Source organism: Drosophila hydei, unplaced genomic scaffold (genome assembly GCF_003285905.1).
Source record: "Drosophila hydei strain 15085-1641.00,03,60 unplaced genomic scaffold, DhydRS2 tig00008122-arrow-pilon, whole genome shotgun sequence".
NCBI classification, from domain to species: domain Eukaryota; kingdom Metazoa; phylum Arthropoda; class Insecta; order Diptera; family Drosophilidae; genus Drosophila; species Drosophila hydei.
Window position 1 is genome coordinate 2650053 of NW_022045833.1, and position 25060 is coordinate 2675112.

Consider the following 25060-nt stretch of genomic DNA (forward strand, 5'->3'; position numbering starts at 1 on the left):
TTGACTTGTTTTTATATAAATATTTGCTGTAAAGTAATTTAAAGGTTTTAAGGCAAAACATTGCCATACTACACATTGCCCCAGCTCAAGCTGTACTTAGTGAATTCTTAGAACAATTTTTTTAACTTAATCAATAACTTATTTATAAATATAAATTTATTTTTTTTATATTTTTATATAAAAGAGAGAATTGATATCATCATGCTACGGAATATATTTGACTTCTATCTGTTACAAACTCCTATTAAATATTATAATATCCCATGTTAGGGAGTATAAACTGTTGGATATTTAAATGAAACCCCATTGCATTAGTAGCTTATATATAGAGCTATCTTTCTCTATGTTTTTGCACAATTATAATACACTTACAAAGAGTATATCTCAAATGATTCCAAGCTAAATGAAACACCTGCTGGTTTTTTTTTTGGCAAGTGCAAACAATATAAAATAAAAATCTCACCTGAACTTCTACCCTAAACCAATTTGCACGCCCTTCTTTTGTTTTGTTGTTTTCGTATTCTCATTAATTGGAATTTCTTTAGTTTTGACTGCTGTTGGTTGAAGGGGGTCAACAACAGCAGCAGCAACAACAAAACCACCAACAATAGCAACAACCGCAAGTAGCCTGAACACCGGTAGCCCACAGTGTTCCCCTCTGCTCACCTTTTTGGATTTCATGGGTTGGGCTGGGTCTTTTGGTTTTTTGTGTCTTTTGTCGCGCCTGAATGCGACTCGATAAAGCAGACAATGGACAAATGTATTAATAAAGTTATGAAATTCACAATTGTACAAAGCACAGCATGCGGCTGGGGAAAAGCTGAGAGGGGCAACACCTAAACTGTGGAATAGAGTAGCATAACAATTATATAATAAAAAAGTGTGCTTAATGCGATTTAAATGCAAAGAAGTAGAGCAAATGATTATGAGATCTTTAAACATATTTTGAATAATTGAAATTTGACAGCTTTAGTTTAGGTGAGAATTGAATTGAGTGCGGATTTCAAAGGAACTGAGTCAATAAATAATAAAAGAAGCATTTGTTGGACTTAGTAAACATAGACTTAGACTTAGTCTTAGACTAGGTAAGTATATTGAATAGTACCTAAGGTTTAAAGACCAAACAAACCAGCAAAATCTGTCCGATTCGAAAGAAATAAATTCATAAAATCAAGTGAAAATAGATGGAAGGATTCGAATAAAAGCTAGATTTTTTAGGTATATATCACTAATACTGCTGCAATTGGAAAATATATAATAAAAATATATAAAAATAAATAATATATATTTTTTTCTTAAGTATTTCAGCCCAAGATGAACTTGTGGGGAAGAGAACAGAAGGCATCGTAGAAAAAGAATCGAACCACGCAGATGATTCACTTTAATTGTTAACTAACCTTTAAATTGAATAAATTTACTGAATATTAGTCTAGTTTTTTGTATGTATAGAAAAAGCATTATAAATGAATTGAATATTGAATATTGTCTAAATACAACTTTTTTATTTTTCATCAAACTCTATGTATCATTTTAATAATAAATTTCTGTAAAAAATTGAAAACATTATATTTCATATATATATATATATATCACACAATAAATTATTATTTTGTGTAGTAATAGTGTAAGTGGCTAATTGCTGAGCTTTCAATACAATTATGTTATAACAGTTTTACGAAATTTGGTTGCGCTAAGTGTTATAATTAACGGCCACATTGAATGCAAACTTATCTCATTGCGGTTGATTGCATTGCAATTTATTTGGTTTTCTTTATTGGTATTTTGTGTTTGTTGAAGTAAAAGTAAAAATTTGAGTCAATTTGCGGCCAACACTTGAAGCTGTTTATTTATATTTGTTTGCCTATTTATCAAATAATACGCCATGGCAACCACCCACAAAATGAGCCCAATCATCCAACCAACCCCAAACTACAACTCAATTTGCTGTGAGCGTTCGGCCAAGCGTCCAGCGAACGACTGCTAACAGCTGTTTTTTCTTTGCCGTATAACAGATGTGTGTGTGCCGTATAACAGTGAGAGCACGAGAGCAAAAATAGTAAACAACAAACACAAACCGGCTGTTGTTGTTGCTGTTTGTGCCGCTGCCTCTACCGCTGCTGTTGCACTCTGTTTCACTTCCGTTAAAGAGAGCGCAAGAGCGTGAGAGAGCGTGAATGCAAAGAGAGCGCTTATAGTCTAATTACTGTTGCTTTGCTGCATTTTCTGCTACGTTTTCTGAGTCGCGCATCTACTACTATTTGGAACAGCTGCTACTGCTGTTAAGTACAAATATATTTTGGCAAGCGGAAGCAATACCAGAGACCGAGAGAGAGAGCGAGAGAGAGAGAGACGAAATGAGACGAGTTAAAAAACCGACTCGGTCGACTTTGGCTTCGGGCCGACGACAAAGCGAACAGCAGAACAAGAAAACAAACCAGTTAACTGCTTTGGCTTTTGGCGTTGGCGTTGGTAGCGACAGCAGCTCGAACTCTTTTGGCCAGCTTGGTTTCAGTTGAGCTTTGCCAGCCGAAACGACAACAACGAACACGACGCTGCGTTTGGGTGCAACACGAGTTGAGCTCTGAGACTCACGATTTTTTGACGAGTCCACGCGTCGCGTACAACTGCAAAACAGCCAAACAAACATACAACAAGTCTAACAAAATTGCAAAAAAAAAAACCAAACAAAATAAAACAAAAGAAAAATAAATAAAAACAAAACAAATTGAAGACAAACATCAACATAAATAGCAAACGGTAAATTTAGTTGCAACAACAACAAAAACAACAGAAAAACTTGCTAATTAAGCAGCAAAAGCGCAGCGCCCAAACCCCCCTACAACAAACACGCAGAAACCAGTTTTTAGCAATTAAAATGAAAAAAATATAAGAATATATAAATATATATATATTAAAGCAGCCTATAGATATATATAGATATATCTCTAGATGTATGTATATATATATATATATATATATATATATATATATTTGTATATTGCATTAAACTTAAACAAAAGGGCAGCTCGTGCTTGACAAAAACAAAACTGCAAGTGTATAAGTACTTGAGTGTGTGTCTATGTGTGTGTGCTGTGCAGTGCTGCCTTCTAAACAGCCTTGAAAGCTGCCTCGCATCAGCCTTTGCTGCACTGTCAACCGAGTAGCAGCAGCAGCAGCAGCAGCAGCCAACAACAAAGCGTTCCACAAGTCACAACAAAAGCAACAGCAGCAGAGGCATGAGCCCAAGCAGCTAAAGAGATGTTGCTAGCAAGAAGACGAAGCGCAGCTGACTTTATGACGTCGCCAGCTTGGCGTGTTAACCTGGCCAAGAGGCAGAGGCAACTGCTAGCAGCGAACAGCAACAGCTACCTGGCTAGACATGAAACCTGGTGTTGTGTCTATCTGTTGCTGACTGCTTGCAACTGCAACATACACACACACACACACACACGCACACACACTAAAAAGGGCAGCAGAAAAAAATATAAAATGCGAAATTCGCTTTTGTTTTTTTTTGTTTTTTATGAGTTTTTCATAAATTCTGCAACAGTTGCAACAAAAAAATAAAACAAATAAAAGCAAAAGAAAATAGCTAAAAGGCGCGCAAAATTTCTACAGACACATGTATGGTTGTATGTGTGTGTGTGTGTGTGTGGAAAAACCGGTTGCACTTCAGTTTTTTATTTGATTTTTTAACGCTTGGCTGTGGCGAAAATAAATAAAAGCGATTAACTTGAGACAGTTTTAGTGGCCAGACCCCCAAATGCAGCCGCTGGCCGGCAGCTTTTTTATAGCTAGTTTTTTTCTCTGTTTGTTTCGGCTAGCCTTTTGCATATTTGCAACATAAATCTGCAGCGCATAAAGTCCCCAGCTATATAGATTATATATATATATATGTATTCCGAGTGTCGTGCAAATGCTGGCATCTCCTTTGTTTGGCCTTTTTAATGCTGCATTTTGGCTTCTTTTATTTTCTGGCATTTCCCTTTTGTTTTTGTTTGAAAAGGAATTTCATAATTTCATTATTTCTTTTAAGCATTCGTGTTTAGTGAACGGAGTCTAAAGAAAATAAGCATATATAAATTAAATAAAAACTGAAAATTGCTGTAAAATTTATATAAATTATGATTTACATTATGTTTTTTCGTGTCATCTGATTTGTGGAGTTTTTTGCATTATTAATTGTTATTTACGACAGCCGCTGAGGGCAAAAGTCGCCGAAGGCAAAAATAAGGAAAAACAGCAAAATATCATAAATAAATAAAAAGCAAAAAGAAAGATAAACATAATCGAAATCGAAATCAGAAAACAAAAATCAAAAATCAAAAAATTCCAACAAGACATTGGACAGGTGTCAGCCAGCGCAGAAACGGATTTTCATTAATCAAAAGGTGAGCAACAAATTTGATTTAGTCGTGCCAAAGGGCTGTGCTCCATCGAGCTTGGTGGGGGCAAGGCAAGAGCTGAGCCTGTTCAAATACAAAAATGCTGCCAATTTGCAATGTTTGTGCTCGATTCTAATTGCATTTCGCATCGAATAGTTAAGTGAAAGCATTAGTTAAACGACCTAAAAGGGCTTGCAAATGAATGAAATGTATTTCAATTGCCAAATTGCGAAAAAGGCAAGAAATTTGCAAAATTTGCAGGAATTTTCGTATTGAACAGAATCAAGAACTGCAAAATTGAGACACTTTAAATTCATTTTATTTTAAAATTGTATATGAATACAATTTATAGCATTGCTAAAATCCTTTTCTTGAATGAGTTGTTTATTATTTATTGTTAAAAGTTTAAAGGAAAATTAATTCAATTTTTAAATATCTTATATCTGGTTAATACTTGAAGTTAGGGTCTCAAATTTAGCATTTAGTTTCTTGAGTATTATATACAATTTTAATTTTTTTTTTTTTAATTATTTAATTATTTGATCATATGATCATAGGTTATGCTCAGCTAGACATTAATGTCTCTTGTCTTAACTAAGAGCTGTAGTCACTTATTGGTAATGAAATGTTGTCTAATGCTTATGTAGATAGTTTAATTAAAAAGCTGAATTTCCCTATTCTATGCATTCATATATTATATAAATATATTTCTGAATTTACCTATTCTATATAATATGGCTAAATGAAACATTTGCTACACTTTAATGATTTCTTGAGTAAAGTTAAAGTTAGAGTTAGTAATATTATTCTAAATGAATTTGGTTTATAGATTCTTTTTGTCTCTATTTGATGAATAATTAGGATAGAATTTTTCTACATTTTGGAAACTTTGATGTATAATTGTTAGAGAAGCTTCACGAAAATAAATTCAGATTTCAACTGCTTTATTTACTAGTCTTATATACCTACTCTAAAAATATATAAAAATATTTTTAATTACTAAAAGCGTCATATTTGTCAAGCATATATAATTATGCTTAAACTTGTGTTTCTGTTTTACCTGAAAAGCATTTCTCAAGCTTCATTCTCAAGGGCTGCTTGCTGCAGCTAAGGGTTGAAACTTTTATTACTTGGAGCTAAGTTTGTGGAGGAGTTTTGTCAAGTGCTCATGCTGCAATATTATATTGAACTGTATGAAATGTTAAGACTTGAACAGTAAAATATCATAATATATTATCGATTATAGATTTTAAATAAGGCATATGAAATTTGTCAATATATATATGAAAGATAATATTATTATATATTATTATTAATTAATTAATTAATATGATAAATTTTAAGTTGACAATTTGCCAACTTAAGTCATATCATGATTTGCCTTCAACTTCAGCTGGTTTCTCTCTTTTATATTCAACCCTTGATTGGCGCTTTCTCTGGCATTATAAATCCTGAATTGAATTGTCCTTAATCGAAAGCCTTCTGCATTTGGCTGATTTGGTAATACATTAATTACTGAAATGCCAAAATGTTGGCTAATTACGACAATTGCTGCTGCCCTCTGGGACTGTCAAATGTTAAACAATTTCAAAGGCACAAAGGCAAACTAATTAAATTAAATCGTTTAGCGGCTGAAGCTTGAACTGAAATTCAAAAACTTGCAATTAAATCAAAAGCACAGCATTTGAATTATGCAGGTGTACAAAAGGCAAAATGCGCATACGCCGCGTGGGTCCAACTGTTAGAGAGTTTTGCTAATTGCTGCCTATGATTCGCACACATTAACGCGCTACCCAACACTAGCTAACTAACGGTACGTGCTACGAATTATCAAAACAAATCAATTAAAAGAGCAGGAAAAAAATACTTTTGACTTTTGCCCATTCAAGCAAACCAAATCAAAATTTGATCTGCATATCAGTAGTTATTGTTTATGTTTATGTTTATGTTTATGCGCACGCCCCTTGCCAGCCCAACCGCCCCTTTGTGAATCTGCATAACAATAGCCCCAAAGCTGCTTAAATGCTGCCATTTCGTAGTCAACAACATTTTAATTAAAAATCTTTTGCTAGGCTGCGTTTTTGGGTTGGGGGCTTCAGATTTTCGCTTCTCTGGCTTATGAATATTTGCACGTGTGTGCGCCAAGACCCGCGCCGTGCGCTGGCCCTGCCACGCCCACGCCCACCAAACAGCCGACGGGCAATAAATGTTAACAAGCATTCCAAAAAATTTGCATAAAATGTGCGCGTCTCGTTTTATTGCCCGTTCATCAAGTGGAAGAGCGAGTATATTAGTTTTTTTGTCAGAGTTCAAGCTGGCGAATTTTGAGTGTTTTATGAGCGTTTTGATGGGGCATAGCTCACAGCCTGGCGGACGTTTGTATGTGGATTTCTAGGTGCATATTTAAACTAGAGTTTAACTTATTTATTTATATATTTTGCTATCTTTGTTTAACTTATTTTATTATTTATTTTCTTATCTATTAACATATAGATATATATGTCATGCTCTAAAAATGTGAAGCTATTTTTTGAGCTCATCTGTATTATGATTAGAATTAATATATATTTGCCTTTAAGAGACGTGGTAAATTAGTAAAAAAGATTTGCTTTAATAGTTTTAGTGCTGGAAGTTGAGCTGCTCTATAAATAAATAAAGTTGAGATAGATAATTTATAAATTTAGATGATTCGTCAAAGCCTGTAGGCATTAAAATTAGATATTCAAACCATTTACAAAGGTTTTCCTAAAATATATGTAAAATATAAATGAAGACGTGTCAGACACCATAAGCTATTTTTATTCTGGATCAGGCTGCAGAGTCGAGTCGAGTCGAGTCGAGTCGAGTCGATCTAGTCATATTAGTCTGTTTGCTTAAGCATCTCTAACAGACGTTTTCTACATACTATATGCCATAAGAAAATATAAAATGTTTAATTTAGCTTCTCCTATAGCATGTGCTGCTCAAGTTTGTTTCACATAATCGATAACTTGTGTCATTTCAATGAAATCGATCAAAACTCTTAGCGAACTTCAGTTATTAAATGACAAATCTTACGCGCTACAATCACAAATCTTTGAGCTGAAGAGTTTGTACTGCGAGCGAGCATTAAGCAGTCGGTCATCACATATTTAGCTTGCCGCACTATTGGGGGCTTGTGAAATTCAAAACGCAAAAAGACTCAATTTTTGCATTTCTAATTTTTTGGTTTTGTTTTGCTACGCAATGAAAATGTTGTGCGTGTGTGTGTGTGTGTGTGTGGCAATTAAATGGACAGCGAATTAATCACAATAATTTTATGCAAAAATTTAGTTTTTGCCAAAGCTGTCGATAGTAAATGCGTGCGAAAATATTTTCGTAAAATTATGCAAATTTATTTCTAATTTATGTTAATTAAAAAACCTGACAAAAATAACATTTTGATTTGCCAAAAATGATAATGAATATATATATATATATATATATATGTATCTATAGTTGCATTGCTGCTTAGCCAAGCGCTTAAATATTTCGGTTGTTGTTGTTTTTTTATTGTTTATTGCACAGAGATTTGGCAAATGAAGCACATTTTGTTGTGTTTACATGGGCATTATTATTATTATTATTAGCAAAGTGAAACAAATATAAATTTCAGTTGAAATAGATTTAGTATAGTAAATTAATTTGTGCAAATTATTATGCAATTTAAATTGATCTGTTTAGCATAAGTTGAGATTACTAAATAGAAATAGTTGTTGTGGAAGTTAGAAAAGATTTTATAGGTCGATAACTGGCGACTTTAACGAGTTCTATTAATAGTCATTAAGATCTAATAATCATTAAGATCTAATTTTGTGAATTTACTGCTTACCTCTTACTTAAGCTGTCTCTCAACTTGGAACTAGGCTTTAACCCGCATCAAACTTCAAGGTTGAGCCCTTGCATAGGTCCTCTGTGTTTCTTTGTCCAGGTCCCATTAGTTCCGCCGCAATACCTTTTTGGGGTATGTCAGAGACTCTTTGCCAGGCATCTTTGTCTTTGCGCATTTGCTCTATTATAGTTTCTTCTGCAGTTCTTGCTTCCTATCCTATCTTCCTATCTTCCTATCACTCTCACTCTCTCTTACTTTCCTCTCTCTCACTCTCTCACTCTCTCTTTCTCTTTCTTTTCCTCCCTCTCTCTCTCTCTCTCAACCTCACTCTCTCACTCTCTCACTCTCTCTCCATCCCTCTCCCTCTCTTTCCATCCCTCTCTCACTCTCTATCCATCACCCTCTCTCTGCCGCTCTCTCTTTGCCTCTCTCTCTCTCTCTCTGATTCTTTGCGTCTCTTTCTGTCACTGGTTCCGCTTCCATCCAGAATAAAACTCAACACAAACTGCAGCAGCCTCTCAATAATAACGTATTTACACTTACTGGCGCCTCTCTATGCGCTTCACAAAGATTCAGTTGAAGCCTCATTTAAATTTTGCGCTTTGTCTGGCATTTGATTTGAGACGTCACTTGAGCAATTGCCTGTTTATGTGGCAACCTGGATTCGTGTTGCTCTTGCTTGGCGCCACGCCCTCGCTGCCCAGCACGCCCTGCGGCTGAGCTGCCACAGATATTTGCGTTTAATTGAACGAAAAAGCTTATTTAACAATTGGGCGTCATGCAGTGAATTTTCCAATTGACTGACGCTCAATTGAATTAATAGTCCGCCCCATAAAGGCATGTGTCTGTGTGTGGGCGTGGCATTACATTGAATTATGGCATCAATTGGAGTATCTTTCAATTTTGCTCTCCATTTTCAATCTCATACATTTTATTTTTTGCCTGTTAATTAATTTTGCATTAATTTCAATGCAATTAAAATGAATATGAATCAACAAACAGATTTGCATTCAGCTTTTGTTACATGCCATTGGATTCCGTTTACTTTTCCAATTGCAAACTCTCCAAATGGCCATAAATCATATGAGTTATTGTTGGGTTAATTAAAACGAAAAAAGAAACAATAACAAAAAACAAGAAATAAAAAAAAAAAATTAAAAAACTTTGCCTGTGGAAAATTGCGTAAATTACAAATTGAAGTTTTGGTGTGCTGCGAGTGTTAAATTGAAGTTAATTTTTAATTATGGCCACAGAACGTGCACGTTAAATTGCCTTTTAAAATTCAATTTACATTTTGGTTTCGCTCTCGCCGCGCAAGCTCATCATTAATTTATGCGCCCAGAGGTGCCACGGAAGAGTTTTGTTAAGAATTCAACTAGAACTGGGATTACTAATGAGAAGACGACTGTGAGCTATGAGCAAAGAGCTTTACGTGTGCTTAGATTAAGCCTAATGAAATTATGTAAAAGTAAGAAGCGCTTAACGTTCTTAAGCGCTGAACTAGCTGGTAAAATATTTATAGGTCTTACCACATAACTTTAAGCTCGCAAATAGCCTTTTAAGCGCTTAAAAGCTCTTTGAAGATTAATTTGTCTTACGTGAAGGTCATTAAAGGCTTGTTTAGTTTCAGCTTACAACTTGTTTAGCTCTAATTATTTATAATTATAGGTTATTTTTTTATAAGCAAGCAGCTTTCCAGATAGTTAGAAGCTTTTAAATGATTTTTGTGCTTTATTAAAGCTCTCTGACTATATGAACTTTGAACTTTTTTGATGTATTAATATTTTTAATGTTTATATAACAAAATGAAATAAAATATGAATAGCATATTAAATAATTATAAAAAAAATTTGCTTAAAAATGAAAAAGCTTTGTTAAAAGTAATCAAAAGCGCTCAGATATTTATAATTTGTATAACTATTTAATATAGTATTAATAAATTATTCAAATTAAAATTATTATTATATAAGTACAAACTTATAAACATATTAAAAATATTAATATATCAAAAAGCTCAAAGTAAAGCGCATTATATATTAAGTGAACTTTGGAAACAATTAATATAAATTATATATTTACTTACAACTATAAAAGCCGAGTGCACTTGACTAAAGTAGAGCAACTCATTTAATAATAATTTTTGCCTAACAGAATGATTAAAGTTCGATTAAACTGCTTTAAGCTTAAGTTCTTCTGTTTTATTTATGCTAAAATCTTATTTCCCATTTTAGATTAAAGCTTATTTAATGTGCTTTAAATTTAAGCCAAGTTTTTTTTTTTGGTTCTTTTAATTCTTTTGGGCTAAGCTTTTATATGCTGGCCGCTTATCTAATTAGAAATTTATACGCAACTGTGGCGGCAACCCTCGTTGGCATTATACTTGCACAGTTTTGATTGGCACAGGCAAAAAGCAAAAAAAAACTTCTGGCTTATCGTTTCGTAGCTGATATTTCGGCCCGGCCTTAACAATTACGCGCATGTGCGTAAGACTCTGTTAACTTGGGCACTTGGCTCTTGGGGGCTTGGAGCTTGTAGCTTGTAGCTTGTTGGTTGTTGCTTGTTGCTTGGAGTTGGGTCTCTCTCAACAGGAAGCTGCGTCGCTTGGCATTTAAAAACGTATTAATTTTGACGCGCCAGTTTTTATTTTTGCTTCTTTTTTTTTTGTTTTTGTTGTGGCTGATGATGGTATCTGCGGCGCGGACTTACAGAGTGTTCGCGGGTGATATAAACGCGAATAAGTTACGTCAATTTCGGCTTGGGATACATTTGTTTGCTTGAGGTCTACAACCTTGAAGCTTAGGGCCGTATCAAGTGGCTGTGCTGCTTTGCCTTGCTTTGCTTTGCTTTGCTTTGATTATTGCCATTAATTAAAGCGATTTCAAAAGCCGAACAGATGACAAATGATGTGAAAAGAAGTTAGAACTTGTGCACTGAGCCCAAAGCGAGAGATGTGTGTAAATATTAGCATAAATATTACATAAGCCACACGTGGGGTGGTGTTGGTCAGCTGTGATATGACAAGCTGCCGGCGGGGCCAATGAAGCCAATGACCCAAACGCAACTGTTAAAATAAACGAGCAATTATTAATGCGAACTCGACTCCAGCGCGCGTCTTTGTTAGCCGGTGTCTGTGTGTGTGTGTGTGTGTGTGTGTTAGTGGTGTATATATGTTGTCTGACTTATAAAACATTTCATTACACGATACAATTGAGTGAACGCCTTGAACTTCCGCTTAAAGAAGTTCAAGCAGACAAACACAGAGCGAGACAGGCAGAGCCAAGTAGAATGACAGTCAAGAAACGAAGACGAAGTCATTTTTGTGCTGAGTTGTGGCAGCGAGTGTGTCTCTGTGTGTGTGTGTGTGTGTGTGTGTATAGTTGAAGGCATGTTTCACACTTCAGAGCCTATCGGCGGCCGCAAAAAAAAAGCCAAACAAATTGTAAAGTCATAGCCAAGTCAAGACGTGGCCGCAGCCCAACAGCAACATCAACAGCAACCTCAAGTCCAAGTCCAAGTCCAAGTCGCAAGACTTGGCTGCCCTGCTGCTAAAGTTAAACTTAAGCAGTACAAAAAGGCTTTTAATTTTAATTTGCATATGGCAGAACGAGCTGCAACAAGAACAACTGCAGCAACACCCTTACAGATACAGATACAAAAGTATTAAGTAAGTATCTGCTAGATACATGCAGCGCGCTGCAAGTACTTAGAGCGCTGCGCTGGGCCCTTGCAATTTCAAGTGCCAACTTGTGGAAAATAGCAACAGGGCAAGCAGCAAGCAGCCAGCAGCAACAACAATGTTGGACTTGCCCATGGCCCATGGCCTGGCAAAAATGCAAGTTAAATTTAATTTATTTCTGCTGCGATTGCTGCGCTTGTCTGGCTCTCTATGTGTGTGCATGTGTGTGTGTGTGTGTGTGTGTGAAAAATGGTTAAAGGAGTTGGCCAAGTCCAAGTCCAAGTCCAAGTCTCACTCTCTTCTTAAGTGGGGTTCAACTCTAATGACCGCGTGTGAAAATGAAAATGGAAATGCCACAAAGTCGACGTCGTCGTCGGCGTCGGCGGCGTTGGCGTTGGCGTTGCGCTCTGCTGAGCGCAACTTGGACTTCAACTACAGCATTCAACATTCAACATTCAAGTCAAGCTGCAGACACGACTTGGCCATGGCTTGGAGGCGCAACGCACTTGCAGCTTGGGGGCGCATGCAACATGTGAACTTGTGAAAAATCGAAATTCCAATTCGAGCGTCTGAGAACAGCTTCGAGCTGCGAGCTCCCAGCTCCCAGCTGAATGCCTGGCAATGATTTACGCTTAAATAACATGTTGCCAGTGTCTTTGCTGCAGACGAGTCCCATCATATTTGCCTGAATGAATACACTTTATATATATATATACTATTATAACTATTATAACTATTTGCTACATATTCCCGACTTTGAAAAATTGGTAAATGGGGGAGCGAGAAAAAAAAACCAAATCACGAATTCAGGTCAGCATAGAACTCGTTGGCAACTTCTGTACAAATTATATTCAATTATGGTTGGCTGCTTTATCAAGATTTCAGCAGCAGCAGCTCAATTACTCGCGGTACGTCTGTCTGAGACAAGATTCATGCAGCCTTCATGCAGAGGCATTCGTATTCTAACAAATTGAAAGCTCTTGCTCCAGAGATCAACAGACATCATTTTCATAATTACATAATCATCGATATAAGAGACAAAGACAACAACAAACGAAGAATTGATGACAATAATCATGAAAAGAAAACTGAATGAAAGATGAAAAAAAAAAAACAGTTTAAAGAGACAGGTGAATGCTCTTTCTAAGCTGGAAATTTGAGAAAAATATATATAAAATTATGTTAACAAATTTAAATATAAATTCATATAAATATGCAGAAAGGGATTGAAGCCAGGTTTTCATTAAATTAGAAACCTTCAGCAGGCGATTTTATGTTAGCAATGAAGTATTTGGAGGGAGAGGGTGAGATTGGGAGCAGTATTAATATTTTTTAAAAAGGGAGAGAGAGAGAACACTATTTAAATAGAGAGAGATAATAGATAAGTATTAAGAGGAAGAGAGCGAGAGAAATAGTGTGAGAGACAGAGACAGAGAGAGAAATACAAATAGATACGTAGAGATAAAGAAGATAAAGAAGAAAAGAGAGAGTGGAGTCTTCAGGTATTTTGAGTGGCAGAGAGAGGGATAGTATTTAAATAGAGAGAGGCAGCTTTAGGTATATGTGAGAAAGAAGCGAAGAGATTTGAGCACTTCAGTCTAAATTGTAACAATTTTTGTTGATAAATAGAATTTGGCATTTAAATTTAATTATTGAATTTTATATTAAATAATAAATAATAAATAATTTAAAATTTAATAATATAATAATTAAATATTTATAATAACTAAGTATTTTTTGAGCTGCTTAAAAAGTTTGTTACAGTTGGGCAAATATTAAAATTTTAAAAGTTTTTAAATTATTTTTTTTTAATTTCAATTGAAAATTTTATTTAGAGTTGAATAATATTTAAAATTTTAAGTGTAAATGGCAAACACTTAATATTTTAAATATTATTCAATTCTAAAAAAAATTTCAATTGAAATTAAAAAAAATAAAAATTATTTAAAAACTCTTCAAATTTTTACTATTTGCCCAACTGTAGCAAACTTTTTAAGCAGCTCAAAAAATACACTTCATAAACCTTTTAAAAAAATTACTCCTGCACGTTTTTCGTAGGCAAACTGAAATCATACGCAAAAAAATTGTCTTTGCAACGTTTTGCCTTTTGTTATTATTCGATATTTGCAGCAAATACAAAAGTTTTACATAATTTTTACTGCATCTTTGGCTAGGCGGAAAGCCTTTTGGAATAATATTCCGAATGAAAACCAAATAAAATGAAATAAAATAAAAAAAAAAACAACTCAATTTAATTTCTTAAGCCAATGGCAACAAAAAAATAGAGAGAGAAACAGATTTGCAAACGGCAGCAGAAAGGAGAAAAATCTATTGAAATTATTTCGTAATATTTGCAATTTGTTTAAAACGTGGCCCGGAAAATGCACAAAATACGAAAATTGCATTTTCTTGCTATGCAAATATTATAATTGCTTAAAGGCTTTTGCCAGTTGGTTTTCTTTGTTTGTTGTTCGAGCTGTTTGTTGTTGCTCTTTGGAATTGTTTTATTTAGCTGCTCATCGCTATTTGATTGCCTGTTCGTTCACGCCCACGCGGTAAAGCAACAACAACTTTTGCACACATTATTTACACTGTACAACAAGGTGCAAGCCAAGCCAGAAAAAAAAGCAAATTGGAATGTTGCACGGTCAAGCGCCTGCCCACGTTCAGAGATAACATATTTTTCCATATGAACAGCGCAAAGCTTTTGAGAGTTAACTGCAACAAGAACAACAAACACAACAACATTGAGAACATTTGGTTTTCAACCTGCTGCGAAAATGCATTATAAAAACTAAAGTAAATAATTTAATTAGCTGCTGGCGCTGCAGTCAACAAAAAGAGGTTTAACTCAAATGAACTTTAAAGCTTTGCCCGGTTAACAACAATTTGTCATTGAGTTTGACTGAGCAGAAACTTGACTTGTTGGAGTTGTTATATATATGTGTTGTGGATTTATGGCTGTTGAGCATTTCATATTAAATACATGCGCCACTATAATTGAAACTTGAGCTTGAAGAGTTCAAGTCAAAGACATTTTGCTGAAATTTTGATTGCAGATTTAAATTGCTGATTTTTTCAGAGTTCAACTTATTGAATTTTTTTTTTTTTTATTTTAATTTTGAAGTTTTTCTAATGATGAGCTTCGTGCTAAATTTGAGTTAATTTGTAGTGCAAGTTATTTAAATTATGATCATACTGAGATGCAGGTCTGAGGGCTGTAATCTTTGTAGTCTCTTTCTATTGACTGTTAAGTGTTTTAGTTAAAGTTTTCTAGTCTGCTTCAGTGAACTTCTTTGAGAACTGTTTGTACGTTAAGTTTTTTTGTTAAACAAAAGTTGTTAGAAAGAAATTTTTCCTTTAAATTTGAGCATTTTTAAGATCAATAAAAATCTTTTTCATATTTTTTTAAATCAGTTTTTTCCTTTGAGCTGTTGTTGACATATTTATTATTGAGTTTACCTTAATAACCCTTACATTAACAACTTTGTTGTAATGTAAAATAAGCGACAGAAAGAGAGGGAAAAACAAGAGAGAGACACAGAGAGTGAGAGTGAGAGTGACCAAGAAAGGGAGAGAGAGAGAGATAGAGAGTGGGCACTGGCTGTAGTTCGTTTTCTACGGCTTCTCGCTTTCTTGTGCTCTTGCTCTCACTCACAATCACTCTCAGTCTCTCTCTCTCTCTATATATATATATATATATATATATCTATATATATAAATATACATATATCCCTTGCTTTCTATTTCTGGCCTTGCCTCACTCCTTCATTAAATCTTAATCAGAATCATTCTGTTTTTTAAATGTGAATAATTTAATTTAAAATAGATTTATTTGCTTTGATTAGTTTTCTAGTTCCTCAGCATTATATAAGGTTGTCAGACTAAACTAAAACCAGTTGTAAATACCTAAAATGCTTACATATATTTTTGATATATTATCAATGGACGCTGCTATCAATCAGGCTTAAATCTCCTCAGAATTAAATAATAATATATTTTATAGTAATATATGAATATTTCACAAACAAGTTTAGCTCTCTCATTTCTCTACTATACCTTTTATCATTTTGGAAGGGTATTTAAGCTTCGTTTTGCTGTTTTATGGCTTTGATTGTGCTTTTTGCTGGCACCGGTTTGATTTTTTTCTTTATTTATTTGTTACACACCGGACACAGACTGCAATTTGGGCCACGCGCCTACAGCAGCAGCAACGCACACAACACAAATACACACACACATGCAGATGCAGAGGGTGTATGTGTTTGTGTGTGTGTGTGCAGATATGGTGTGAAAAATGGGCAATTGCATTGGCAATTCGTTGAAAGTGACAAAAATGCCTTGATACACAATTGTGACAGGTAAATTCTTTGCTGCGGTTACGAAATCGATGCCAGCCCACAAAGCCAATAGATAGACACAGTGAGAGAAACAGACAGGCAGACATACAGATAGACTTGATAGACAGCCAGATAGACTGTAAGAGAGCTGCAGACATATTGCGCTCAAAATTTTTGGCACATGCCAAAAGGCAACCGCAGCGGAAAAATGCTCGCAAAAATCGAGCGCAGCCAAATGGCAAATGATTTGTCAGCAATTGTTGATGGGGTGAAAATGGCAATGCAGTTGCCAACGAGGGGATTGTGGTGTATCTGAGTGAGTGTGCCTCGGTGTGTGTGTGTAAAGGCAGGTATTTGAAGGCAATTGCAGTTCAGATCATGCTTTGCATATCGATTTGCGCCTGCATTGTTGAGCAGCCAGTCAACACCTGAGCTCAGCGCACAACGAGACGCAGGGTGTTGCAGGGCTGTGAATGTGTGCGGCTTGAGTATGTCAAATGCCATAAGTTAAGCTAATCGAGGTGCCTGATTGAAATGCTGCCTAATGACAGATTGTGTATAAGGAATGATGTATCGAACAGCTGTTGTTGTTTAAGGTTAAAGCAGGTCAGCTAACTGGTTATATAACTAGCTGGCATTTAAAAGCTAAAGATGCTCCATAATTAACTGAGCTGGAAGCTATTTCACTTTCATGCAGAAGCTGTCTTTCAGGCATTGCAAACAAGGGAATATTAATGCGATGTCTCTTTGTTCAACTGCTTCTGAAGTGCAATATTTAAAAGACTATTTTATCTCCATTATTAATGTCTCTCTCACTGAGAGGGGGAATATTAATGGGCTTTGAGCTTAGAATGTCTATATATCATTTTATTAGCAGCTTCAATTTATGTTATGTGTCAAAGCTGAAACATAACTAAAGCCAAGTCAAAGCTGAGCTTCGTTGTAAATGGGTCTGCAGGGCATGATGGATTTGTTAGTTATGATTTAAATTTATCATGCACAAGTTTTGAGGGCACAGCAATTATGAAATATTTATAAACGAGGTGTATGGAGTGTCCAAGGATTAAGTATGAACACAATGAAATTGTAGATCTATTCTTACCTGGCCAGTGCATTTTGACAGCTGCTTTGCTTGGACGTTGTCTATTTTTGCCTATTTCAAAATTTGAAGTCAAGAATTGGCATTCAATTTTTGATCTAAAGAATAAAGGCAATGATCATAAATCCCAGACCTGGCACCTAGGCACATTTTTTGTGCGCGCAGCTGAAGAGGACCACGACAGGACGACGCAGCGCCACCTTTGGGAAGATGAAGGCAGCAACGAAGTTGATGCAGACCACAAAAAATGGCGTTTGCAGTGCTGCGTGCAATGGAAGAAATGTTGTCACAGGTGCATGAAATCTGATGGAGATCTTTGGAGATACTTTGAAAGGGGAGCGAAACAGATAGTCAGAAGAAGTCTACTCTAGTATGCCAAGTTTCAGCAGTAGATACAAATTTTGACTAATTAAATGTTTCTTGTTTAAAAAATATTTGTAACTTAAAATCAAAGAAAAAAAATCAAAGAAAAAAATTCAAGAATTAAAATTTGTCATGCGTATCAAGTCTAAAGATAAATGTAAAGATCTAAGTAAAATATGCAGCTTAGTTTAATAACTTAAAGATAATGAGATATAAGCGTAGAATTGCGCTTGCAGCTCCACTTTCTATTAAATTATATTTTGCCTATTTTATTACAAAAGTTTATCATGGGCGATTCATCGCTTCATCTTGGCACAGCTCAATAGCTGGCTTTGCCCTCAATAAGAGCCCTTTCCCTTTGCCTCTCTCGCTCGCTCTCTCTCCCTCTCTCTCTTTCTTTTACTCCAGCTTAAGTCGTCACACACTCACGCACTGATTTACCGTATTGCGATATGAAATGTATATATAAACGCAGCTCTTATATATTGTAGATTTAATTGATTTTCGTTGCGCGGCTGATTGAATTGGACTTAAATGCGACAGACGACGCCAGTTAACTGATTTCAGCTTTTATATATATCTTGCTCTCTCACACACTCTCTCTCTCTCTCTCTTACTCTCTGTTTGTAACTGCACAACTTATCTAACATTGTCGTCAGATCGTGATTGCTGCACAAAAATGACATTTGACATGTTATGCGGATTTTTCTCTCTATTTTTTACCTTTACCTAATTGTATGATAGAAAATTGTGTTGCTGCTGCTGCTGCTGCGCCTAATTCGCTGCGCAGCTTTTGGGCTTTGCCATATGTGCGCGCAGCTGGAAAACTTTGCTTATCATAAATTTTGCTGCTGCTGGCTGGGCAATTGTTTAATTGTTGCTGTTTGCGGGCTGCATTTTAAAAGCATTTTACTGCACGTTCCTCAAGTTGAAAGCGAGCATATTGGGTGTTCACTGTGTGCTGTGTTAAATGTGAGAAAATGCTATACCTTTTTGAAGCTAAGCTCTGTTATGTAAAGCTGAAGACTTGGAATTTCAAGTCTATGCTTGACCAGCTCAAAAGATTAGTATAAAATTTAATATAATATTTTTTTTATTTGATTAAAAATCTATATATACCACAGCCTTAGATCACTATTGAGCTGCTCTTATATAATAATTTGTGGGCGTGGCAAATTGATATAGTCTTAGCGCTTAGCCCATCTGATGCTCTGCAGCATCAAAAATTTTTTATTTTTTCTATATTTTCATTCCCTTCGAGCGAGCATTATGCAGCCTATCAAGCGCGACTGCAACGTTCTTGTTTGCTTTTTTTTAGCTGTGGCTGATAATCGGTTTAAAAGTGACTCAACTTTTGGCTGCAGTTCGCATTGTTGCTGCAAAAAATAAAATTATTGTCAATTGTGCGCCGCATAAGTCGAATTAAATTTTAACTGTTTGTTTGTTTGTTAGTTGTTTGCTTGTTTGTTGAGTTTTAATTGTGCAATTGTCTCACTTTAGCATAGTTTTATGTATATATATATTTTATTTTTTTTATATATTTTTGGCCCGAAGTTCAAGTTGGCTTATGCAAGCGCTGGCAGTCAACACTTGAAGAGCGACCTTAGCTGGGCACTCGAAGTTGCCTCTATTTTGTGGGCCAACCTATGACATCTGACTAGACAAAAGATTGCTTTGTTGTTATCGATTTGCCATTATATATTTATGTTAGACTTGGAGAGGTAGAGAGAGCGGCAGAGAGCGGGTCAGTCAGTCGCCCCCAACTTTTTTGGGGGCGCCCTCAGGCAAGCGTCTGATGTCAGTCGTCAGTCAGCGATCGTGATCGATGCCGCTCCAAACTTAAAGCATATTGTTTCAGCTATATATATATTTTTTTATTTGGCTGCTTCTTGGAATGCGATCACGTCTTGGCTTTGCCTTTGCCTTTGCTTTTATGGCCGGCGGCTAGAAATTGGCCGCAACTGATTTGCACAACTGTCAACGAATGCAGCTGCAGATTGGTTTACGATATAAAAAAAAAACAAAAACGAAAAACAAAAAGGAAAAAATGTCGTGGCCCTTTTTTTGCAGCGGTCAATTGATTTGCCTGGCAGTGCTTGATCGTGGTCGTGCCCAGTTTTTTGTTGTTAAAGGTTCGTCAGCAGCTCCTCAAGCAAAATTTTGATTAAATTGTTGGTGGGCGGCTGCCCAAAGAAACCTTCTCTACTGCCTCGCCCGGCCGGTCGCCCGTCCGCCCGTCTCATTTCCTGTAGCAGAAAAAGTCATTAACATTTCGCCAGCTGTTTTCTATTTAGTAGTTGAAAAGTTTTAATTTAATTACACACACACACACACACATGCAGCAAGACTTTGGTTTTGCTACGCTTCGACACGGCTTCAAGTTTCTTAGCTGCTTTTCAGGATTTTTTTTTTTAATTGAATTGCCAATGTGCCGTGCCATTTTGTAAGTCGAAAATCCAATCTTCAAGCCTCTAGCGTAAAAACCCCTTTAAGCAAAATGACGTCTAAACTTTACACAGAGATAGCTAGAGATAGAGAGAGACTGCAACTTCTACATGGCAAACTGGCCGCAGTCCAAATGAAGATAAACACACATGAATGATGCTGTATCTATGTCTCTCTGAGCTGACAGACAGACGGACACAAGGCTGGACGATGAAGAGTCGTGGAGCTTGGATCAAAGTTCTCACAAAACTTGGCTAACCGCCATAGCAGTTGGCTGCCATACACGGCGTATGCGCAATTCACGAAATAAATGTCAACTGTGTTAGATGATGCCCCCAGCCCCTGTACGCCTTTCTGAAGGCGTGGCCAGTCAGTCCCGCATTTAATAAAAATGAATTAAATTAAAATACGCAACTGCTGACAAAATGTCAAGTGTAGCAATAAAAGCGTAAGAGCTGGCAAAAAGGGACGTGGAGCGAGGGGCGCGGCGGCGGGTAGGTGGCATGTGGCAGGGCCAGCGTTTGCTGAACTAAAGCCGGCAAGCGTTCTTAATGAATTACATAAAATGCGGGACGGGTCGAGCGAGCTGTTTGGGTTTTGTGGCTGTGGCTGTGGCTGTGGCTGTGGGCCTCGTTATGCTTCTCAGTTCTTGGTTCTTGGTTCTTGATTCTTGATTCTCGGTTCTCGGTTCTGGCTCTTTGGCTTTCCGACAACTGAGAAAAAAAGAAAAGAAATTTTGCAAAATTAATTTAACAAATTTTTAATTGCTCATGTCGTTTGCGCGTCCGATCAACGTGTTTGCCGCGAGCTGCACTGAGAGAAAATGTGTGTGAAAAGAAGCTTGCCGATTAAAGAGCATAAAATGATGGCTAAACTTTATGTGAAACATATTTTAAAAATTTTAGTTATGTATTTTTTTTGTATTCTATTTAATTATAATATTTTCTCTCAGTGTAAAAGATCACATACGCATTTTTTATATTTGTTTTTTTTTTTTGCTGTAATTCTAGCTCTTATTTTATTTTCTATTACTTTTAGCTGCATCAGCTGTTAAACATTTTCTCTCAGTGCATATTGAATGTAAGCATCAGCCTAAAAGTAAGACTAAAATAAATTTGAAAATTATTTAAAATATTTTTTTATATTTCTTTTGTATTATAATATATATATATATAATATTTTCTGAGCTATACTGGTATTTTTTTCTTTATTTTAAGCAAGCTGCAGTCAAAGTTCTTTTAGTTTTTATTTTATTTTGCTATATTTGGTATCCACAATTTTCTCTCAGTGCATGCTAAATATTTCCATCAGCCTTTTCTTGCCTTGCTTGCTTTCTTATTATTTCTGTAAGCTGCAACAACTGTTACGCAATTTTCGCACAGTGTATATTGAGTGTAGCCACCTGCCTTTGGGCCTGCCGACTGTTTGCGTTTGCCTGCCTTCACTTGTGTATTTTTGTTATTTTTTTTCGCGTGTCTTCATCAGCAGCTGCGTTTTTGCGAGTCGGCACGCCGTGCCGTGGTTGGCCACAAAACAAGTTGAAGTTTAAGGTCATGAGTGTGTGTTCACACACCAACACACACAGGCACACATGCACACACGCACAGTCAGCCAACTGTCAACATTAAATATGTATGCGGCAACATTTTTATGGCGCCTCAAGTTCAAGTGCAAGCTGTTAATGGCAGCGCTCCAGTGGAAGGGGGATGGAGGGTCGCGCCATTGCTAGAAAAACAAAGCTGAAATTGTAGAAGAAGACGCAGCAGCAGCAGCAAATGAAAACCTGCAGCAGCTGTCCATTTTTGCTAGCTGCCAAATCAGCTTAGCCTACCTTCGTTTGCCTGCCTCTCTCGGAGTCTTTTACTAACTGGCAACAGCTGCCTGAAAAATTTTGTTCTTTGCTGACAGCGCACACATTGGCCCCAAAAAGGATTCTGCATTTTTTTGCTGCTGCTGCTTCTTACCCTTAGAGCCACGTGTCGTATGTGTAATGTGTGTTCAATTGAACGGACAGGCAAAGGGTTACCAAATTGCTCAGCAACTGTGTGTGAGTGAAGAAGTTAGCCGAACTATGTAACACAGTGTCAGTTGCTTAGACACGGCACACGTTTGGAGTTGGCAGCATTTTGCGTGCCACGCACAGGTGAAGGACTGGGACTAGGGCAAGAAGTACACTTTGTGCTGGAACTGAGCTGGAAAAGATGCCAGCAGGCGGGTAACTTAAGGAACTTTAAGACATTTAGTTAGCAAAGCAGACACGAGACGATGTAACATTAAATACGAATGTATCAGAATGGAATATGATTTAGCACGCCCTAATATAGCCTCAATCCAAGCTTTAAGCATGATGGAAGAGAGTTCTAATGTGACTTAATGTTACTTAAAATAATTTAACATGATCTCAACATGACTTGACGGAAGTTGCTGTGACTCAATGCGAGAGTAACACCAGTTCAGGGTAGTAAGGTAATTCTAGAACAGGAGCTGGCAGTGCAAAATGATGCGAACATTAGAGTTTTATAACTAACTATCTGATAATATTTGGAGTATATTTTGTTGTCTAAAATAAAATTCAAAAACATCTCGAACGCCCCTCGCAGCATAGTTCTGCTCTGTTCTGACATGTAAGTTTTAATAAAAAATTTATTGATACAGCTTGAGCAGTTGGCATGCCAGCTATGCTGTAAATATATGCACACCCTTTTACCTTTACCTTTCCTTTGAGCTGGGCAATAAGCAGACCCTAATAAAATACTCGCTCACTGATGAAATTTTGTTTGGTTTAAGAGCCGTCAGGTTGCGCTTTGTTTGCAGTTGTGTGTGTGGAAATACTTGTTCAGAAAGGCAAAGCAGTATATAGGCTGTGTGATACAGCTGCCAGTTAGAACTGCAAAGCTTGACAAGAGAGTTGCATGGACCTTCTCATTAGAGAGTTCACTGAGGAAGTTACCATAGCCAGCATCCCAAACCTGCCTTCAAATGATATACTTGCGCATCTCGGCATATGGCAATGCTAATTAAACTTGTTTTAAAACTTAGAGCGGGTATTAAACAGTCGATTTCGCAAATGTTTTCGCCATTTTTGTTTTTTTTTTTGCGTGGCATCTCCCCAGCGGCTTAATTTGCAAATATTTTGCCACTACTCAAATGCAGCTGAAGTTGAAATCTACTCGACCATATTTTCGTTGTTGCTGTTGTTTATTTTGTTGGCAAACAAATTGCATTCGTCATTTGTCAGCTACATTGTTTGTCACAGCGCTCCCCAGGGGCAGGTTGGTAGAGCGCTGCTGCTGGGTTTTCATAATTTGCCCAGGCAGACGCAGTGCTGGCCAGCTAAACAGCTAACCAGCTAACCAACTACTCGTCCATTCAGCCAACCAGTCCGTCAGCCAGGCGAGCAGCTCTATCAGCGTTGCTAACTCTCTCATTTGCAATTTGTGTGGCTGGCTCAATGCAGGAAGTTGGCAATCGACAAATGATGCTCATGATGATACGAGGATGTGGATGAGGATGTGGATGTGGATGTGAATGCAGCTCAGCTCAGCTGAGAAATGCAATTAATTACTTATGTAGATGGCTACCAGTTTTGCAGATCCTCTGCCCGACCACTCATAATCAGTTCACTTAATGTGCCCGGCTCGAGCTAATCAGACATGCTGGCTAAAAACAAATTAAAAGCCAAATGCAGTTCTCCAGCTGCTATCTGTATAACTTTATATTGTGGCTATTTCGAATGCTAATGCACATTAGCTCGTGTTGCTGCTGACGTGGAGACGAGTTGAATTTGAGCGCAATAAAAATATTCTAGCGACATTTATGCGCCACGCATGGGAACCAAAACTGCAAAACTACAAAACTGAATTAAGTGACTGTGCCGCAGGTACAAAAGGGGGTGGTGGGCGCTGGCGGTCTATGCTACGCACACACTGGCATCCGTTGCGGCACTAAGCGCAGCTTCCGCAGGCGACAACGCAGGATGCCAGTCAGCCAAAAGCCGCGCAGCTGCTGCACAGGTAGCCCTGGGAATGGGCATGGGCATGGGCATGGGCATGGTCTGGGTAGTTGGTATACGGGTTTTTCAAATGGGCATGGCAATGGGACAATGGCAACGGAAATGTTTAAATGCCGCCGCCGCCGACGACAACGACGTGAGTTTGCCAAGCGTCCTTTGCCTGCCTACAGCACTTCACCTACTAACGATACGATTCATTGATCGTTGATTGAATTTCGATTCGTTAGTTTTAGTTTTTTTCTGCAGGCCTGTTGGGGGTTTGTTTTCATTTGCCTGGGCCTGCTCTGTCTGTCTGGCGAACCAACAGCAATGTTTGTCGCTCTTGCAGGGAATAGACATGTTGCCATGTTTGCTTGGTGTGCGAATGCTGCTGCTGGGCAGCTACTTAGCTGCAGCTGCATGCGTGTGTGTGTGTGTGTGTGTGTGTGTGGAGAAGTGACTTGCGACATAAAGTGCTTTTATTGATGCTCATTTGGTATTGCAATTTGTAGCGTTTGTGACATTTATGCGTTTCCAATTTCCAAATGGCCTTATGCAATTTGTTGCGATCGACAAGGGAAGAGCTGTCATCTTTAACATATGCTGATCGTCGTGTAGCAGAAAACCTTTGCTTAATTGGACTTGAATAAGATGTGCATAAAGAACTGAAAAGAGAGTTTTCGTTTCGCAGCTAAAGCCACAGCGCGAAGCCCTAGCAGCTTAAGAAATGAAGTCTTAAAAATGTTACCTAAGCTGAGGATTAGTCAGACATAGATACCTCTGCGGATCGATGCAAAAGTTTAAGCATTGTGCAGTAGCTTAAAGACATATAATATGTATATGTAGACAGATACTGAAGCGCATGCTAAACAGCTTAGCTATAAAAGCTTTAACGGCACTCAATTAAAGCG

At 37.0% G+C, this 25060-nt stretch overlaps 1 long non-coding RNA gene across 1 annotated transcript in view; it reads left to right on the plus strand.

The window, feature by feature from the left end:
- Window positions 1-2551: 2551 nt before the first annotated feature.
- The window catches only part of LOC111592419, a 57369-nt gene continuing 34860 nt past the window's right edge, over window positions 2552-25060 (plus strand). Inside the window, exons 1-2 of the long non-coding RNA XR_002750952.2 lie at window positions 2552-2757; window positions 4199-4391. This is a non-coding gene — a long non-coding RNA (uncharacterized LOC111592419). The remainder of the gene's footprint in view (window positions 2758-4198; window positions 4392-25060) is intronic.